At 39.7% G+C, this 21,978-nt stretch overlaps 1 protein-coding gene and 1 non-coding gene across 3 annotated transcripts in view; both read right to left on the bottom strand.

The window, feature by feature from the left end:
• Window positions 1–21,978, bottom strand: part of LOC126926092 (uncharacterized) — a 71,636-nt gene that overhangs the window by 12,512 nt on the left and 37,146 nt on the right. The window lies entirely within an intron of this gene.
• LOC126926399 (5S ribosomal RNA) lies at window positions 21,434–21,552 on the bottom strand. The gene has a single exon (XR_007714535.1). It is a non-coding gene; the product is annotated as a 5S ribosomal RNA (ribosomal RNA).

Raw genomic sequence — 21,978 nt, 5'->3', positions numbered from 1 at the left:
TCGTAGAAAAGGCCCACGTGATCCTGGCCACGGGTGTCTGCGGAACACGGAACGTTCTACCGACGTTTCATACCGGAGGCCACAAAAACACTTAAACCGCTCAATGATCTGTTAACTGCAAACCTGTAAATTGCATCCGCTAAGGTTCGCAACGATATCTTTGACCCCCGCTCGGCAAAAATATAGCGCGTACGATCGCGAACTACTCGCAATATACAGCGCAATCAAACACTTTCGACACACTTTAGAGGGCAGAAACTTCGTAGTATATACCGACCACAAACCTCTTACCTACGCGTTCAGACAAAAACTAGAAAAATGTTCGCCCCGACAATTTCGATATCTAGACTACATCGGTCAATTCACCACCGACATACGTTACATAAAGGGTCTAGATAACAATGTAGCCGACGCTCTGTTCCGCATCGAAGCGATAGGAAAGTCAGTGAATCATTAAACTCTCGCCGCCGCGTAAGAAAACGACAACGAACTAAGCGACATCGTCAACTCCGGTACAACCGCGTTACGGTTAATGAAGATACGCTTTCCTGATCACGGCGCAGAAATATCCTGCCACATATCAGACGACATTGTAAGACCGTACGTACCGAAATCCTTGAAGCGCGACGCATTTAATTCGCTCCACGGACTTTCCCATCCAGGGATACGTGCCACGCAAAAATTGGTGACGTCACGTTTCATTTGGCCGTCCGTAAATAAAGATTACCGGACTTGGGCACGACAATGTACCCCGTGTCAACGATGCAATGTCACCAGGCACTTATTCTCACCTGTCAGAACGTTCGAAACTTCAGCAGGCCGGTTCGAGCACATACACACATACATTATCGCGATGCAATATTCACAAGGATACCGATATTGTCTAACGTGTATCGACCGTTTTTCGCGTTGGCCCGAAGCCATTCCCATCGTTGATATGGAAGCGACAACCGTTGCCTCCGTTCTCCTCTCTACACGAATAGCTCGTTTTGGCGTACCTTCGAAAATAACTATCGATCAAGGACGCCGGTTCAAACTGGTAAACTGCAACCGGTAAAAACTGTAATTCCGACAGAAAACATTGTATGGTTATGTCGTATCGTCACGTATCGGTACTTTTGCCTAAGCCACCCCGCACTCGAAGGCCATTGTTTATTGCGAACAACATACAAATGTAATTCTCATCTACTGGTCAATAAATGTTATATAGAAAAAAAGCACTCGTTCTCATCCGATCACGAAAGTTAAGCAGCGCCAGGCACGGATAGTACTTAAATAGGTGACCGCTTGGTAACTCCGCGTGGTGAAAAACAAAACACCTTTTTGTTTTTCCAATCCTCTTTACTTCCCTTAATAATCTATTTTCAATAATCTATAATCTAAACATGAGGAAATAGAAATGCTTTAGTTTTACATGACTAATACCATATATAACACTCATTCTTGCATACATTTTTTCAAATATTCTTTTTTTGTACATTAAAAGCAAATAAATCACTTATTTCAGCTAACGTTCATACCGCTCATAATGGAATCATTTTCGTCTGAAGGCAATTTGAGAGATGTGGTAGAGTTTGATTCTTTTGATGTAAAAATTTGATTCCTATGTGGGGCATGCTAGCAGAGTCCCTTTTAGAGATATTTTTTATTTTGTTTGCCCACTGTCGATTTATAAAGTATGTGAATTCTTGTTTTGACCCAAATTTATTTTGTGCAAAAGGTACTTTAATTATTCTAAATCTTCTTTTTGATCGTAGGAATAGTTTTATTTTAGATTGTTAATATTGGATGGTATCAAGCTTTTGTCTCGTAATTTTTTTTTTTTTTTTTTATTATAGGTATAGGGCTCGAAAGCCGACTTTCTTACTTTATTTTTAGTACGGATTCTTGAAGAGCGGTTTGTATAAGTTTTTCTATTTTGTCTATAAATGAGACGATTTGCCTCTTGGTTAGGTTGACATTGTTGTAGATACATAGGTCGCAGTACTTTTCAAGCTGATTTTGTAATTTTTTCTAGTTTATTTTTTTGTACTTGCACCTGGGTTCGTCACTCTGTGTTTCTAGGGTTAGGAAGTCAGATGTATTTTTATTTATCTGTAATACGGGAGCGTTATGGTCGCATTCGTAGTCTATAGTTTTGAGCCTGTTATTTGCCCGTAAATTAGGGAATTGTAATTGTGTGTCTCCAAGGCATATGTTTAGGTATGAGCCTTCTTTTGGGCAAGAGTCAATCCATTCTTCGTGCGTTTTTAATGATTGTTTTAGTTCAATTGTGTTTGTTGTTCATTTAGGGCTTCGAATATGCTTTTTTTGAAGTCTTCGATAAGTTTATTACGGTATGGTTTGTTACGGATATGGTTTTAATTGGATTTGGATTTTGCATTACTCGTAGTAATAAATTTGTTCGATGTGATTGGTTTTTCAGAGACTTGGTTTCGGCTTATTCCTTGTCTTAGGATGGCTGAGAATTTTGGCTACGGGATGAATTTGCGGCTTATTTGAGCAACGCGTTTGTTTTTGATTCTTTGCATTTGATGATATTTTCGCAAAGTTTTTTGAAAGGTTTGCAAAGAATTTTGGGCATCCTTCACACAAAGGATGTATCCGCAGTTTTTACGGTTCACGCAGTACACTTTGCCTTTGTTTACCGTGTCTTCCTTTCTGATTCTGCACTCGCTTGGACCGTGCGGCTCCGTGCAGTTTGCATTTGTGACATTGCGTTATGTCATTTTTTCTGACTTTATCCAATTTACCCTAAAGTAAATTAGACGGTTCAATTTTAGTAAGTAACTAATATTGCTTTGTGGGGATACTTGGATTATGTAAATTGGAAGCAATTCATTGTTTTCTATTGATCTTTTTATTGAGAAGTACCAATATTTTGTCAATTGTACGTCGGACATCTGTAGTGCTTGTAACTCTGCGAGTATCTTTGTCTCGAAGAAACTATTGTTTAGACCCTTTAGTAAGACCGTGTGGTACTTCTTTGATTTGGATGTATATGCGTAAACCCTGTCTTAGTTGCAATTACGATTTCTTTCGCTTTGTTAAAGACTGGTATACTTCGTAGGAATAGCACATGTTTATCTGCGTGTATTCGTTTAATATGGAATGAATTTATGTTTAGAGTCTCTTCAAAGAGTTTTACTGTCTCCTTCTGGTCTTGGTTAATAATGTATATTGGAGGCGATTTGTCTCTATTTGTGGGGGGCTGTGGTGTCAGCGTTCTTTGTTCATCAGCGTTCTCTGGCTTCTCGGTAGCGTTGCCGCTGGAAATGCATTGTCCATTTCGCTGGGCTACGCCTGGGACGTTGTGGTTTTCGTTGATGATAGTATATCTCTCTCTCGATCCATCCTTTATTCTCTTTCGGACATGTGATTTCCCTGTGATTTCCTGAGAGGTCGTATGACTACTTGCTTTCTTCCGTAGATTTTCGTTCTTTTTCCTTATTATGATGGTTTCTTTTATTGTTCCTATTTGAGGGTGTTGCTGTATCCGAGATAGGCAGGACTCTTGCGAATGCAATACGCTGAACCTATTTTTCGTTCGTATTGCCGATAATGGGGAGCTATCTGCTGAATTTATGGTTTCGTTTCCTTCGCGGTCCGCGTCTCCTGTTGCGCTTTCCTTTTTGTTTACACTTTCCTGGCTACTTTGTGCCCTGTTATTCCTGTTCACCAGGTTTGGCGGACGGTTGAGTTTCCGCGTCCTTTGGGTGCCAAAGCTTGTATTGCCAAGAAAGTTCTTGATTTACTTTTGCTATATTTTTCTTTTGGTTGTTTCTTTCATTCTCTCTACCTTCTTTCCTTCTCTTATTTTCTTGATTGTTTTTATAGTGAGCATTATTTATCACTTTTCGTTATTGAGTTTTACTGTATAAATTGGCAAACTCACTAACAGGCCTTACGCCTGGTATTTTTTGCCAGTGAGGACCGACCTGCTTTGGGGGTTCCCAGCACTCCGACGAGAAAGAATGCATTCAGCTCGGTATGAGCGTTAGTTGAAGTAATCAATTTTGGTATTTAATATTATTGAATAAAAAGCTTTTACGACGTACAATTATGTAAGAGGATAAAAGAGATATGTAAAATCTTGCCCGGCTTCGTTTTCAAGAAAATGGACTGTGAAGTTAAGTAGGGGCAACTTCATAATTGATTTTCGCGAAAACAAAGCGAAAAATGTCATTTTACATTTTCGACTTCATTTTCGCCACGCGCAGGGAATCATTGCCCTTCGGTTTGTGTCACAATTTTTGGCACATGTATTTTTGCATTCTCTCAAACGACGTACGTATGTATAATACTTGCACATTCTCCAATTCCCAATATTGAATACATATAACATTATCGGAAAGTATAAACAAAGTAATATATAAGTAAGCGTGTATGCGAGAATGATACAACATATGGTGATAATCGTTTAATGCTAAAAAGATATTTTCTTCATGTATACGAACATAGCTTATTAACACTTAGCCAACCGCGCCAGCACAGGCCAACCTATAAACTGCCCATCGTGCATATTTCTAAGTAAGGAGGAGAACATCTAAATAAACTCGCAAAGGAAATAAAAAGTAAAATAAAAGATCATAATAATAACAAATTCTCAAAATTCATAGAGACACTCTCTGCGTACGTGCATTTTTCTAAGTAAGCAGAACTGATATTAACTAATATTTGAAAAACAAAGAAGTCTAAAAATTACTTAAGTGGTCAATTATATTCTGCGGTAATGATTTTGTTGAATGATTTCACATATTGTGTATACAAAACATCAAATTAAAACTATAAACAGATATAGGTAAAATTAAAAACATTAAAGATGACTAATGATAAATGACACGACTTGAACGTGAAGTTAAAAATTCATAATGCATTTTAATATTTTTTTACAGTGTGGTATCGTTCGACTTCAACTTTATTTAGTCATAACTGATAGTGTAACTTTTTAATTAATTTTAAGACCACTAAATTGGTGTATTTTACTACATATTGCACTTTATAAAAGCAGAAAGAATCGCAATTAATTGGGAACAATTCTAAGTAGACAATAACTGATAATAACAGCAACATCAAAAAAGAAAATGCGTTGCTAAAGTCAAAAAGGGAGACCTCCCCCTGTTCGGTCACTCAGCGATGTTCTTCACAGGGGGGGGGGGGGAGATCTGATGGTTCGGTTGGCCAAGTGTTAACAAAAGTAAAAAGAGCCAACACCACACGGAGTTCCCAACCGGTCGCCCATCTAAGTACTAACCGTGCCCAGCGATCGGACGAGAACGACTACTTTTTTTTCTTTTATAACGTTTATTGACCAGTAGGTAGTATTACATGTGTATGTTTCTCATAATAAACAATGAATTTCGGTTGTGGGGTGGATCAGGCAAAAGTACCGATACGTGACGGTACGACATAGCCATGCTATATTTTGTGTGTCGGGTTTACGTTTTTTTAAGTTTACAATTTGTAACTGAAATTTAGATTGACGTTGTTGTAGACCTTTAGGTCGCAATTCTGTTCGAGTAGGTTTTGGAATTTTTTTCAGTCTGTCTTTTTGTAATTGAACCTGGGTGTTTCGGTCTGTGTTTCGAGTGTTAGGAAGTCAGACGTGTTCTTGTTTATCTGAAATGCTATGCCGTTATGGCCGCAGTCGTAGTCTAGGGTTCTGAGAGTGCTATTTGGTCATACATTTTAGAATTTTAGTCGCCTGTCTGCTAGGCATATGTCCAGGCATGAGCGTCCTTTTAGATAAGAGGATAGCTCGGAGCTGTAATGATTTGTTTTGTAATGTATGCTTTTATTGTCTAGCCAGTTTCTAATGAAGTTTCCTCTCGTACTGTTTAGTTCGTTTTTCCAGCTTGTATGTTTTGCATCAAGGTCGCCAGCTATTACATAATAGTTTTCCTGTCTGTCGATCTGTAAAAGTTCAAAGAGATTGTTGAATTCATCGTTAAATTGTTTCTGGTTTCCGTAGGCTGCGTAGGCCGCAGTGATAAATAAATTTTCCATACTGCTTATTTTTATTTTTATGATCGTTGTTTCTAGGATTTTGAAACTTGTTATTTTGTCGTTTTGGATTGTTTTGAAATTCAGTGGTTGTTACGGTTTGCCAATCCTCCCTCTAATCAAGTGTTCAAGGAAACTTTAATTTGTGGCGGCATCGACCACGAAACTTTCCAACGGCTTCGCGGTACAAAGAGCTATGCCGTCGAAGCGCAATACCGACATGACCAATGTATTGTAACCCCAAACTCTTTTGCCCTGACGTCACCTTAGGCGACCACTTCTAAACATTCTCCAGACAGCCGATACTTGAACATTACACATGGCGACCTTGGCGACAATGTATATTGCCGGAGTACCTGAGGGTTCATCTATGTCCTAACGGTCCTTCCACCGAATGTTCTAGAAGCGTAGCAACAGTCACGTACGCCTACAGGGTAGTGGGGATGATGAAGGATGAAAAACAAAAGAAGAAACAGATGTCACCGAAAGTAAGAAGATATTGTAAGAGCCTCAGTCTCGAACGGCCACGGCTAGAGTTCAGAAGTGTATAAACGAGGAAAAAATAAAGTTTTCTTCTTTCCTCTAAATTTCTTCCTTATTTTACGTGACATTTTGGCGATCCTGCCAGGATATATCAACGTTGGATAAAACAAGATTACGGTTTTGACCAACGGGACATCCGACCAAAGGTGTATCAAGCAACCTGGACTACGAAAAACGGTTTTATTAGTAAGTAGAACCATTTCCTCTAAAAGAATCGATCGATTGCATTCGATAACGTCAGACTCCGACGATCTATTACTCTGAAATGGACAAAAGGGACGATAAGAAAGTTACACCTGTCGCTTCGACTAGCGGTGATCCAAACCTGCGGGCAATTTTGGATATGATGCAGCGCCAGCACGAAGAACATAAGGCAGTTATAAATGATTTGTATAAACTAATCCGCGATGAAAGCACTCAACGGATCAAGGAAATAGAACTAATAGGGAAGACTGTGGCCGAACTCAAGCTAGGAGTACAATCCTCCGTAGATACGTCTGAGTTCAACTCAATTGTGACAGACGATACTAGTTCTGCCAGCAGAAGCACTACTCGGGACACCCGCATAGTGAAATCTCCGGAAGAACGCGTTCGGATCAAAGAAACTCCAGAAACCTCCGACCCAGCGAACTCCGAGGACGAGGAAGAAGAATCAGCCTCGTACGAACGACATATGTTCGACGCGAAAACCAGCATCGAGTTCATCCCAGTCCTCAACGGTCAAGATGACATTGGAGTGGAGGGATTCATCAGGGCGGGTAAGCGAAGCTAGATCGGAATGTAAGGAAAAGCGTGCTTTATTGAAATTAATTCTAACCAAACGCATTGTCGGCGAAGCCGAAAGAGGCATTAGACATTCGGTTATCGAGACGTACGGCGCCTTATTCGAAAATCTGAGGAAGTTCGTATCGATTAGCGTAACTTCAAACGGTGCGCGCGATAAATTACAAAGAACTCGGCAAAGTTTTAACGAATCAGTACACGGATACGTCAAAAGATTTCGACAAGGTCTTAATGAACTTATATACGCATTGCAACACGAAATTCGCGATCCTATTCGACGAGCAGTCGCGATAGACCTAGAGAACGAACGCGCAACCAAAACGTTCATACTAAATTTAAAACCCGAGATAGAAATCAGAACATCAAGCATGAAACCGCGCACCTTACAAGAAGCACAAGATGCCGCGTTCGAAGCAGAACTATTAATCGGAGAAATTGAGCGAAACCGCGGAAATCAGTGCAGGCAGCAAATAAGAGCTCACTCATTCGCCCGAGGGAATGTATCGTCACAACGCAAACCCCCACTTAGGAGCGGTCCGATGACTACGCTCAATCGCCTGCCGACAAGCACTCAAATAAACAACGGAGGAAGAATGAAGTGTTTTAAGTGCAACCAGATAGGACATACCGCAAATTACTGCCGAAATTTTCAACCGGCCAGCCAGCAAAATCTTCCGCCACCGCGCAGCTACAATATAAACATGGAGAATGCGGGACGAGAAGAGGAAACAGCGCTACCAGAACCTCGAGAGACGTCGTACGAGTACACGCAACAACAGGAAAACTTCTATCCATTGGAGTTCGATCGGGAACAGAAATCAAACGATATTTAATCGATACCGGTGCAGGAATAAATTTAGTTAAAAGATCAAGTGCCATATTTAAACCCAAAAAGACAGTAGCTAAAACATTTTACATGGGCAATGACAAATACCAAACTGACGAAACAGTAGACTTTCAATTCTTTAACATCATGAACACATTTCACGTTGTGCCAGACGATTTTCCTTTAATAGAAGACGGAATAATTGGTTTACCTATGCTCTCTAACTACTCATATCGAATTAACAACGAATCAATACAATTAAACGGGAACGAAATATTTTTCCAGGCGCCGAAAACCATTCTCCCAGGGCAAACCAAAATCGAAACAATTTATCTGGATAAAGTTCCGACGAGAGTATGTTTCTGCAATACTGGTGAGCAACCAACTATAATCACTAATGATCTTTCTTATGAACACGATCTCGATAAAATTGCTAAAATGAAACAAATAATTAGACTAGACCATATTGAAGACAAACTTCGTATTCCTATCGAAAAGATCCTTCTACATTACATAGACGTGTTTGACCTAGAATCCGATACCCTACCTTGTACTAACCTAACAAAACCAAACACACTATTACCCTACGCGAAAACAAAATCGTCAATACCAAATCGTACCGACCTCCCGAAGCCCATAATGCAGAAATTGAAAAACAAATGAAAAAAATGTTAGATAAAAATATCATTGAAGAATCAGATTCTCCTTACAACAGTCCAGTATGGGTAGTACCCAAGAAATCAGACGCATCAGGCAAACAGAAATGGCGTATAGTTATCGACTTTCGAAAATTAAATGAACTTACCGATCAAGACGCCTACCCACTACCGACAATCGACGACATTCTATCACAATTAGGCAACGCCAAATTCTTCTCTGCTCTAGATTTATCTTCGGGATTCCATCAAATACCTATGGACCCCGACTCAAAGAAATATACAGCCTTTAGCACACCTCAGGGACACTTTCACTATAATCGCATGCCATTCGGTTTAAAAAACGCCCCAGCCACCTTCCAACGCATGATGGATACCGCGTTACGAGGATTATTGAACAAATACTGCTTTGTATACCTTGACGACATAATAATATTCGGTAGTACAATTCAACAACACAATGAAAACCTTGCTATAGTATTGCAAAGATTAAAAGAGTTAGGACTAAAAATCCAACCCGACAAATGCGAGTTTCTAAAACCTGAATTAGAATACTTAGGACATGTCATAACACACGAGGGCATAAAGCCAAATCCTAAAAAGATCTCCGCAGTTAAAGACTTTAAGATTCCCAAAACACCAACAGACGTAAAGTCATTTCTCGCATTAGCTGGATACTACAGAAAATTCATTAAAAACTTTTCCAAACTCGCCAAACCATTAACAGATCTCACAAAGAAAGACAATCCTTTTAGATGGACAGAAACGCAACAGACACAACAAGACAAGCTTTGACACACTAAAAGAAAAGCTATGCTCAGCCCCAGTCTTAGCATACCCAGACTACACGAAAACATTTACACTCACCACAGACGCTTCCAATGAAGGAATAGGCGCAATCTTATCACAAGACGGACATCCTTGTTGTTACATATCACGGACACTCAACCCCCCAGAGAAAAATTATTCTACCACAGAAAAGGAATTATTAGTTATCGTATGGGCAGTTAAGAGACTCAGGCAATACCTGTTAGGAAGACGATTCGTTATTCGAACCGATCACCAAGCACTCACTTGGCTCAAAAATTGCAAAGACCCTTCCTCGCGTTTGATTAGATGGAGACTTAAACTCGAAGAATACGAGTACGATATTCAGTATTGCAAAGGTAAAGAGAACACAGCAGCCGACGCACTTTCCAGAAAAATTTACCAAATTACCGACAAATCAGTCCCAGACACACCTGCAAACTCCGAAAATATTGTAGAACACTTTAACGCATGGTCAGAAGACGCGACACCCCCGAGACGACTTAAAATCACGCCAAACGATCACACCTTCTATCAATTGAATAGAGAAACATTAGGTCCATTCGACAAAGATACTTGGATTCGAAAAATTTTTGAGCTAACGAAGAAACACAAGAAAATTGGGATAGGAGACAATAGTTTTACCGAAACCGAAAAAGCTAGGATCAAAGTAACACTCATGTTTATTAATGACCAAATTGAAGAAATAACTTTTGCATACGAACCAATACAAACCATAACTGACGAACAAGCTCTAGACATTATACGCGAAAACCATAACGACATTAGTGGACACTTGGGTATTCAAAAGACATATAGTAAAATCAAAGACCAATTCAAAATCCCACGCCTCATGGAAAGGATAGAAGATTTTATAAAAAATTGCGAAGCTTGTCAACGACAAAAGCTAGTCAGAATCAGGCCCAAGGAACAACCCGTAATTCCTCAGACACCAGTAGAGCCAAACGAAAAGATAGCCATGGATCTAATTGGTCCGATGCCTAAAACCTCACGTGGAAATCAATACATTCTTTCGATTCACGATGACCTAACGAAATATCTCGTTCTAGTACCACTGAAAACACAACGAACCGAATCGATTATCGATGCACTACTACACCACTACATTTACATCTTCTCAGCACCCAAAACGATACTGACAGACCAGGGACAAAACTTTATTAGCGAACTAATGGAAAAATTCGAAGAAGCATTTAAAATCAAACATATAAAGACCACTAGTTTTCATCCTCAATCTAACGGATCTTTAGAACGAACACACGCCACAGTAAAAGACATGATTCGCACGAGCCTACACGATTCTAATAAAGAATGGGATCAGGTATTAGACTTTATTTGCCTAGGGTATAATACCGCGATACACGATGCAACTGGATTTTCACCCTTCGAACTAACATTTGGAAGAAAAGCCAACCTCCCGTCTTCCGTATCCCGAACTTCCAATTACACCTACGAAGAAATGTTTGCACTATGGCAAAAACAATTGCAAAAATATAGAATGATAGCGAAGAACACTCTTGAACAAAGTAGAAAGAGGTACATGAGAGATCAGACAAGAAAAATCATTAGAAGTCAAACCTTATTTAAGGAAGGAGATCGTATACTCCTTCACAACGATCATAAGTCGGATAAATTGGACGACGAATGGTTAGGACCCTACGTTATTAAATCAGTCAAGACACCGTATTATGAGATTCTCATTAGAGATCGAGTTAAGAAAATCCACGGTAACAGAATAAAACCTTATTTTTCAGGACGATCGCCCTTGCCGTCGGCTTTACCACCTTTAACGGATTAAAAATAACCCCTATTGACAATAATGGAATATTTCATGAGAAAATATCCAAAGCATATCTTTATAGCGAACACATAAATGTTATTATAGGACTAGATATTAGTGCTGTATTGGAACAAGTAAGATATATTGAAAAGGGAGTAGCCGAAGTTAGGAATCACTGCGAGACACGAAAAGACTGTAGCATATTACCAGAAATACGCTCTTTACAAGCAAAACTAAATAACGTCAGAACACTTAGCATCGAATTACGATCCTTAGCTCACATTCATCCCAGAAGTAGACGAGGACTAGTAGACGCTATCGGATCTATTAGTAAAACTCTTTTTGGAACCCTAGCCGCGAACGATCTAGATATAATCAACAAAAATATAGACAAACTCTTTGAAGAAGGTAACAGCCTAAAAACCATAGTAGCCAACCAGACAGCTTTGATTAAACGAATTTTAAATAACGACGTCATCCAGCGACTGAAACAAGTAGACACAGGTGTAACAAACGAACTTAAAACGCTTAACAAAAACGAGATCACCTTAATAAAAGTCATAGCTCTAGAAAGCTCACTCTCTGACTTACATTTCCAAATCGACGAAATATTCAATTTAATCATCTTAGGAAAACAAGGAATAATAAGCCCACAGATTATTGATCCCGGAACTTTTATTAACAATTACGCCCAAGTACTAGGTAGCAAAACAGTAGGAAACGCTTTTATACCAAAGGAAGAGAATTTCCAAAATATTTTAGATATCTCAGAACTCACATTGTTTACTCGACAAAACAAAGTTTTCTTTGTAATTTCTGTACCAACAGTTATGGACATGGAATGGGATATAGAGCAAATATATCCCATACCATCTCTCACGAACAAAGTGTTTTTAGCACCTTTAGTAGTTCATCCGATATTTTTAACGTCAGGACTAAATTACATCAATGTCGATCAAAACTACTTGGATAAGCAATGCCGTTCTATATCTGACTTTTACATTTGCAAACAAACTCGGCCGATTCACGACCGTCGAGTGAAGCACGATTGTAACTCTGAAATCTTAAGCGCAGAAAACACTGTCAAATTCTGTAAGGTGGTAGTTTATAACATTGAAGATATAACTTTTATCCCATTAAATGCTGAGAATCATTTTATAGCTATACCAGAAAAACCAATAGATCTGAGCATTTTCGAAGAAAAGACACATCGAATTGTTAGACTAGAGAAACCATCTTTGTTACAAACTAATAAAACCGTAGACATATTGTACAAGAATAACCATATGAGAATCAGTGGTAGTAGCAAGGAAATTTCTTAAAATCAAAACAGTCAATGTAACTAATGATTCAGACTGGATTGTTTTACTAAATAAACTAGAGAAAACTCCAAAACTTATTAACGATAATTACGGATACAAAGACACTCTGGATGGAATCGAAGATCAAACGAATCAACTAACTTTTGCTCATAGAATCGATCAAGTTGAATCACGGGGAATATCTATATTACAAATTATAGGATATTTATCCATTGCTCTCATATGCTTATACTTTCTCAACAAAATAGGAATGCCGAAATTGTGTTTTCATTTATTCTGTTGTAAAATCAAGCGAAACACGACAAATAACAATCCACCAGCCAGCGCTCCGATGCCAATCAACCCGGCACCTATCAACATATTCACCCCGATTCTACCTGTGCCCAGCACCAGCAACGATTCACAAGTAACCTTCGACCTGGAAACACCCAAGGCAAAATTTCACCCATCTATCTTAAAGAGGAAAAGGAACTTCGAGGACTAAGTTCATTCTAAGGAGGGGGGAGTGTAACCTCAAACTCTTTTGCCCTGACGTCACCTTAGGCGACCACTTCTAAACATTCTCCAGACAGCCGATACTTGAACATTACACATGGCGACCTTGGCGACAATGTATATTGCCGGAGTACCTGAGGGTTCATCTATGTCCTAACGGTCCTTCCACCGAATGTTCTAGAAGCGTAGCAACAGTCACGTACGCCTACAGGGTAGTGGGGATGATGAAGGATGAAAAACAAAAGAAGAAACAGATGTCACCGAAAGTAAGAAGATATTGTAAGAGCCTCAGTCTCGAACGGCCACGGCTAGAGTTCAGAAGTGTATAAACGAGGAAAAAATAAAGTTTTCTTCTTTCCTCTAAATTTCTTCCTTATTTTACGTGACAGTATCATCGATATCTCTACGTTTCTTTCGCCGAATTCTCGGAAGAACGCATATGCGGCGACCGTCGCGGTACATGTAATAAACGTATGTGTAGTAGGAATATCGAAGAGTAACAAAGGAAAGAATCCGTGGTTTCGAACAAAAGAATCAGTCAGTCTATCTCAAACTGCGAAGTACGAAAAGTCCCGGTATAAACAAACCACTAACAAAACATGAATTGTTATATTTTCGTCTTAATTGTTAATCGAAGATACATTTTTGTTGGGAATATGATACATTTACACTGTACATGTGAATGTGTGTGTAAGCGTCAGAGGACGTCCGGGTCTTGGTTGAGACAAAAGACAAGAGCAGTCGTTAGAAGTATCTGGAAGAGTCGGTTGACAACAAGCGTGCGTGCGAGTAGGATTTTGAGGTCTTAAGAGTATAAGATATATGTATAACAGTTGTGTGCTAAATAAAGGGAATTATTTGTATTTCCGAATCCATTCTATATCTTTTCAATTTTGAACTGAAATTGTTGCTTCTTTATTTATTATTAAACTTTGTTAACAAATCAAGTGTAGTTTTCCGCATGCACTCATTCCAATCACTTCTATTCTCGTAATAGAAATAGGGGATCAATCAGTTCGTGGCGTCAATTGTTTAATCGTAACGACAATTTACAACTCTCGTTGACGCGTTATCTCGCGATCGCGTCTCTCCACGAACGGTTGAAACAGTGGATTTTTTTATGAGGATTGCCATTCCTTCTCCTTGGCTAGCGTTCGGCCTGTCGCGTCTTAACATAGAATAGTTTTTGATGTGTACTTTGTGTCTTTTGTTCAATGTTGCTTCTGAGATAAGTACGATGTCGGGGGTTTCTTTATTTATTAGGGTTAGCATACTGTATCTTTTTTGGTTTTGATTTGAAATTAGAGAGTTGGCATTTATTGCAATTATTTTCAGATGTTTTAAGTTAAACCGATGTTTTTTGCTGTAATTGTTGGTTTAATGGATTTTGGTTATTCGTCATCTATACTACGGATAGTGTTAAAGATGGCGTCGATTCGTTCTTCGTGCGTTGATAACGATCTTTTCATTTCATTTAATTGTATTTGTTGTTCGTTTAATGTTTTGAGTATACTTTTTTTAAAGTCTTCGATGACGTTTATGATGTTTAGTTGAGTGGTGTTATCGGTTGAGGTTAAGTTTTGGTTTGAGCGCGGAGCTGAGTTTGTTGTTTGTGGTGGATTTTCGATCGCCTGATGTAGGTTATTTTTTTATTTATTTCTTTATATTCACAATTTGTCTAACCTGGAAATTTGGTAGAATTTTTTAATAGTTATATTAACATGTTGGTGGCTACCCCCAGTGGGGTACCATCCTCGCGTTTGCTAGGTTATATCCTTCGTGAGATCTGTTGGGAGGTTCGTTTTTAGCCTTCTTTCCATATTTAAAGTGCTGATCGTTTCCGCAATTAGTCAGTTTGGCGAGATATATCTAGGCGAGATATTTTTTGTTATGAAGAAGTCAAGTAAATCAGGAATTTTGTTAGTGTCAGTGGGCCAGTATGTGGGTTCATATGTGGTGAGGTAGTTGAGATTGTTGGTGGTTATGCTATGCAGGAGGTTTTTGCCTCTTACTGTGACAAGTCTGCTGCCCCATTGGGTATGTTTGGCGTTATAGTCTCCTCCACCTAAGAATCTATTGCCTAGGGCATCAAAGAGGCTGTCGAAGTTCTCTTTAGCAATCGAGTGTCTGGGAGGGCAGTATACTGCTGAGGTGGTGATTGTACCATGGCGGTCTTCTATTGCTACGCTTGTGGCTTAAAGGTAGTCTTTCTGGAATGATGGAAGATCGTAGTGCTTAATGCTGGATTTGATGATGATTCCGGTACCGCCGTGTGCCTTTCCACTGGGGTGTTGGGTGTGGTAGAAGTTGTAGCCGTGTATTTTGAGGTAGTTTTTGTCGGTGAAGTGGGTTTCAGATATGAGCATTACGTCGATTTGCTGTTGCTTTAAGAATAGTTCTAGTACAAATTTGTGCTGAGCTAGACCGTTGGCGTTCCACAGAGCTATTCGCATTGGTTTTATTTTGCTTCTGTGCGTATAAATTTGTCCATGAAGAGTGTGAGTAGTGACAGCAAGTTGTAAATTTACTCAGATTGCTTCTCGATAAGTTTTTCGAGTCTGGTGAAGTTGTCTGTGTTTTGTGAGATGGGAACACTATTTTCTGAGTGTTCACTGTGGGTTTTCGAGTTGTTTATGTTTCCTTGTGTTGCCTGAGCATAGGATATTGATGGTGTGGTGAGTTTTGGGGGTCTTGGTTCTTGTATGGTTATTTCCTTGGGTCTCAGCTTTGGATACTTAGTATTATGTAGAGTTTATAGGCTGAGCATCCTTTGTAGTTCGCAGGATGCTCTCCCTGACAGTGGATGCACTTCGCGGGGGTTTCTGGTTTCTGATTTAGCGCATTGGTCAGTGGGGTGACTACCTGCTAATTTTACGCACCGGAAATTATGATTGCAGTATTTCTGCGTGTGGCCGTGCATTTGGCACTTTTTGCATTGTACTATCTCTTTCTTTGCAAGAGGTGGTTCCAACTTAACTATGGAGTTCATCAGCCGGTTGACGTTGTAGATTTCTTTGTTATTTTCTTTTTGTTTTATATCTATGAAAAATAGCGATAGTGGATTTTTTGTGACTCTATGTCTTATGTTGCTGATGTTGGTTACCTCATGGCCAAGCTTTTGAAGTTCGAACTTTAGTTCGTCTAGGTCGACTGAGTGGTGGATATTGCGTAGCACCACTCGAAATGGTCTTTCTTGCTTGAGTTGGTATGTGTGGAAGTTGGCATTCAGAGTTTTTAACAACTTCGTTAATTTTCTGTATGCGTCTGGGTTGGCCGGCAGGACTTTTACGCTGTTGTTGCTGATTTTCAATTTATATTCGTCCTTGTCGATTGCTTTTTGGATTGTCTTTGTCATTGATTGAATGTCAATGACATCATCGATGAAGATTGGCGGTGGAGGGGGTTTTTTTGTGTAGGTTGTGTATTTACCTCTGTGGTTGTATCCATAGCGACTTCAGCCTCCAGTATCGCGAACCTGTTGTGGGTGGTCACTTGGCTGGCTGGCGGGTTGGTTTGCCTTTTGTTGACATTGGTCCTGCTAGCTTCGAGTTTGCATTTTTTCGTAAGAGGATGGTTTGCAAAGAGAGGTGTATTGCCCCTTTGCCACGGGGGAGGAAAAGCGGCGTTGTTGTAACTAAGCTCCGTAGAATCCGTTTGGTATGATTGGGCCATCGTCGATCTAGCTAATTCAATATGAATAACTAGTCGTAAGGCTAGAACTTGTATCCGTTTATGTTCAGGTAGTTTTTGTCGGTGAAGTGGGTTTCCAATACGAGCATTACGTCGATTTGCTGGTGTTTTAGGAAGAGTTCTAGTTCAAATTTGTGTTACGCTAGACCGTTGGCATTCCACAGAGCTATGCGTCTTGGTTTTATTTTGCGTCAGGGCGTATTAAGTTATCCATGATGAGTGTTAGTAGCGATAGCAAATTATTTATTTGCTCTGATTGTTTCTCTATTAGCTTTTCAAGCCTAGAGACGTTGTCTGTGTTAGGTGAGTTGGGGGTACTATTTTGAGGAAGATCCCTGTGGCTATTTGGTATATTTTGAGTGCCTTGTACCGCTTGGGCATAGGAGGTTGAGGGAATGGTGAATTTGGTAGGACTGGGTGTTTGATTGGTTGAGGGGATTGGGGTAATAGTGAATTTCGGCAGGCTGGGTGTTTGGTAGGTTACCTCTTTTGTTCTGGGGTACTTGTTTGAGTACAGTGTTTTGTAGGCTGAGCAGCCTTTGTAGTTGGCAGGATGGTCACCTTGACAGTGGATGCACTTCGCTGGGGTTTCCGGTGATTTCCTGCACTGGTCGGTGGGGTGTGTACCTGCACATTTGACGCAGCGGAAGGTAAGGTTGCAGTATTTCTGCGTGTGCCCGTATCTTTGGCACCTTTTGCATTGCACTAACTCCTTTTTGATTTGCGGTGGTTCGAATTTTACGATGGCGTTCATTAGGCGGCTGATATTGTAATTTCCTTGTTGTTGGGTTTCTGTTTTAAATCGATGAAAAATAGGGATAGCGGGTCTTTTGTGACTCTATTCCTTATGTTGCTGACATTGGTGACTTCGTGGCCGAGTTTCGATAGTTCTATTTTTAGTTCGTCGATGTCTGCGGAGTGGTGGATGTTTCATAGCACCACCCGAAAAGGTCTTTCTTCTTTGAGTTGGTAGGTGTGGAAATTGGCGTTCAGGGCCCTAAGTGTCTTGGTGAGCTTCCTGTAGGCTTCTGGATTCGTCGGCAGGATTTTTACCTGGTTGTTGGTTATCTTCAGGTTGTAGTCCTCCTTGGAGATATCTCTCTCTAAGGACTTGGTCATTGTCTGGATGTCGATGACATCATTAATAAATATTGGTGGGGGAGGGGGGCTTCTCTGTGCGTGGTGGTTAGGTGGCGAGCCTGCGGTTTCCATGGCGTCGTTTGTGGATTCCAAAATTGCGAACCTGTTGTGGGTGTTAATTTGCGTTGATGGCTGTTCGTTCGAGTTTGTGTCTGATGGTTCGGTTTTGCGTTTTTTCGCCTTATTGGCGTCGTTGGCACGGGGGGATCTGCTGAACTTCTGCCACGGGGGGAGTAGCGCGGGGTAGTAATGGGTTTGCACAGGCGAGCCTGGTCGTGATTGTTGGGCCATCATCGAGTTAGCTATTTCAATATGAATAACTAGTCGTGAGGCTATGCGGCAGGGATCGGGTTGTGGTTAGGTGCGTAGGCTTTTCTTCTCTCTGGCGGATAGGAAACACTTGGGAAGATAGGAGCACGTTGTGTTCACTTTCGACGGTTGGGTGACCCGTGTTACTTTCGAACTTCACTGGGCACTAGAGACACGTCTGCACGCTTCGGCACTCGACAGCGAACTCCTTAACGAAAAGTGTGAACAATGAATCCGCGTTCGTCATGCAAAAGGCACACCCACGCCGAACTTTCTTCCGCCTGAACGCAATAGCGACCAAGGAGTCAAAATTCTAACGCCTAACGTCTAACTCTGAACAGAACGCCAACGGAGCGTAATTCAAGTCGGTCCGCGACATTGCCAAACATTCGCTTATTCTATTAAGTATCATACCGTGCTACGTCCTCTAAGAGACTAAATTCAATTGTAAGAGCCTTGCTCTATATTGTACACATCTATATTATTTGCGCGCGATAAAGTTGTTAATTGTTTATATCTATTCAATCGTGTAGACTAACTGTTGGAAATATACATTATTATAACTCCGTGACTCCCAGTGTTATACCGCAACAACTACCCCGATTATCCTAACCGAAATACGGGAATCGAACTATTCGTGGTGTCGATTATTCTAATCGTAACGGGAATTTACGACTGCCGTTGACGCGTATTCTAACGACCGCGTCTCCCCGCGATAGCTCGAATCTACAAACGCAACACAAAGTAATTTTGCTTCATGATAATGCACCATCACATACAGCAAAACCGGTCAAGGAAACGATTGATGCGTTCAGTTGGGAAATACTTTCGCACGCGGCTTACTCACCAGACTTGGCTCCGTCCGATTACTATTTATTTGCATCGATGGGACACGCACTTTCTAACCAGCACTTCATTTCTTACAAAGATGTACGAAAATGGCTCGATGACTGGTTTGCCTCAAAATAGCGACAGTTTTTTTTGGCGTGGCATCCACCAATTGCCAGACAGGTGGGAAAAATGTATAGCTAGCGATGGGCAATACTTCGAATAAAATATTTTTAATCATTTTCATACAATAAACGTGTATTTTCTATACAAAAATTCCGGTTTCATATTTACATACCTGGTAGCTGCGAAAATAATAGACCCCCTCCTCATTGAACTGCTAAACAACACAGCAGGGAAAGAAAACTACACCATTAAACAAACAAAAATAAATCAGGTGAAAGTGCAAACCAACACCCTAGACACATTCAGAAAAGTGACAAGATCACTAAAGGATAAAAAGAAAATAATTTTTGCGAACCCTATATCAACAATAAAATATAAAAACTACAACGAGACAAAACCTACATACTATCCAAATTAAACAATATAAAATACAACTATTCTTACGACAAAAGAGAAGATTTAGAATTCCTAAAGTACCTACTGTACAAAATAAAATCGCAAACGAAACAAGAATTTACAAACTCTATAAATCAATACTGGATAAACAAAATGAAAAATATCTCCAAAAACGACTCTGCCAGCATGTTCCCGCATATAAGTCAAATTTTCAGACCAAAACAACAAAACTCCATCCCGCCTCTCAAACTGCCCCCAGAAAAAGCCTCCCTCGTCCAAGAAGCAGGTATAGCGATACGCAACACCAACAAAGACACCGAGGATAACTTCATAATATCCAAAACAACGGAAAGAGTAGACATTATTGGCACCCACTTTTCCAAAACACCTACGCAAAACGATCACATGGGTCGAGAACAATTAAACAGAATTATCATCGCCAAAACAAACAAACTCAAAAATAAAATAGAACAAGACATAGCGCTAAATAAAATAGTCTGCTCATTCTTAAATGAAAACATCTCGGATAGCCCCAAACAATCAGAACCAGAAACAAACTACAAATTACAACCAACTAAAAATAATCTTCTCCAAACTAAGCAACAAAAAATCCTCCGGCTTCGATGGCATTACAAAAAAAGATAAATACGGCTCATCGCCTGCAAACCTACGACCTATAAGCCTCCTTCTGCGCAAAAATAAGGTAATCCCAGAAAATCAATTCGGCATCCAGTACAAACACTCCACAATCCACGCAATAAATAAATTGACCTCGGACATCTGCTGAGCGTTAAACGCAAGGCAACAAGTAGCCGCCTGTTTAATAGACCTTGAAAAAGCCTTCGACACAGTCTGGATCCCAGGTCTTATATACAAAATGATCAAGAAAAACTTCTCGCAATACTTAATTAAAATAGTCTGGAACATGATAACAAACAAAACATTCGTAATGACCGACGGCTCACACGCATTAAGCAAAGAATTCTCCATAGAAAATAGTCTACAACAAGGAACAGTAAATTCTCCGTTACTTTTCTGTATTTACAATAGCGACTTACTAAATCTATTTAATCTCAATACATCCACCTATAAACGCTTCATAGCCTTCGCAGATGACCTAATCATCTACGTAACAGGCCGCAAAACCAAAACAATGTGCAGTTTTCTAAGTAAGCAGGACTAATATTTGAAAAACAGAAAAGTCTAAAAATTATTTAAGTGGTCAATTATATTTTACGGTAATGATTTCACATATTGTTTATACAAAACATCAAATTAAAAGTATAAAAAGATATAGGTAAAATTAAAAACATTAAAGATGACCAATGATAAATGACACGACTTGAACGTGAAGTTAAAAATTCATAATGCATTTTAATATTTTTTTTTACAGTGTGGTATCGTTCGACTTCAACTTTATTTAGTCATAACTGATAGTGTAACTTTTTAATTAATTTTAAGACCACTAAATTGGTGTATTTTACTACATATTGCACTTTATAAAAGCAGAAGAAGAGTCGCAATTAATTGGGAACAATTCTAGGTAACTGGATAAGTAAACAATAACTGATAATAACAACAACAACAAAAAAGGGAATGCGTTGCTAGAGTCAAAAAGGGAGATCTCCCCGTTCGGTCACTCAGTAATGTTCTTCACAGAGGGAAGACCTGATGGTTTGGTTGGCTAAGTGTTAACAAAAGTAAAAAGAGCCAACACCACACGGAGTTCCCAAGCGGTCACCCATCTAAGTACTAACCGTGCCCAGCGCTGCTTGACTTTCGTGATCGGACGAGAACGAGTACTCTCAACACGGTATGAGCGTTGGCTGAAGTAATCAGCTTTGTTATTTCATGTTATCCAATAGACAAAATATTTAAGAAAACATACATGTATTTATGAGGATAAATGGTATTTTTTTAGACGTGCATACAGATATATAACATTTTTCCTGGCTTCGTTTCCCAAACAATGGATTGTGAAGTTCCGTCATATAGGTACGCGTATACTTAAAAAGTAGCGAGTCAAGTGGACGGAACTTCGTAATTGATTTTCTGGAAAACCAAGTCTTGTGTTAAAAATTGTCACTTCATCATCGACTTATTTTTGTATAGGAAATCAGGCCCTTTCGACCTGCACCATCATAATACTCTAATTTTCTCGCCTACTTCAATTTTGAAATTATTTAGTTTCACTGCATTGCGTATAACTACCAACAGCAAAATATTAATATTCACGAACAACACGGCTGTTCT

The sequence above is a fragment of the Bombus affinis genome, chromosome 17, assembly GCF_024516045.1.
Source record: "Bombus affinis isolate iyBomAffi1 chromosome 17, iyBomAffi1.2, whole genome shotgun sequence".
NCBI classification, from domain to species: domain Eukaryota; kingdom Metazoa; phylum Arthropoda; class Insecta; order Hymenoptera; family Apidae; genus Bombus; species Bombus affinis.
This window is presented reverse-complemented; position numbering and strand designations above follow the sequence as displayed.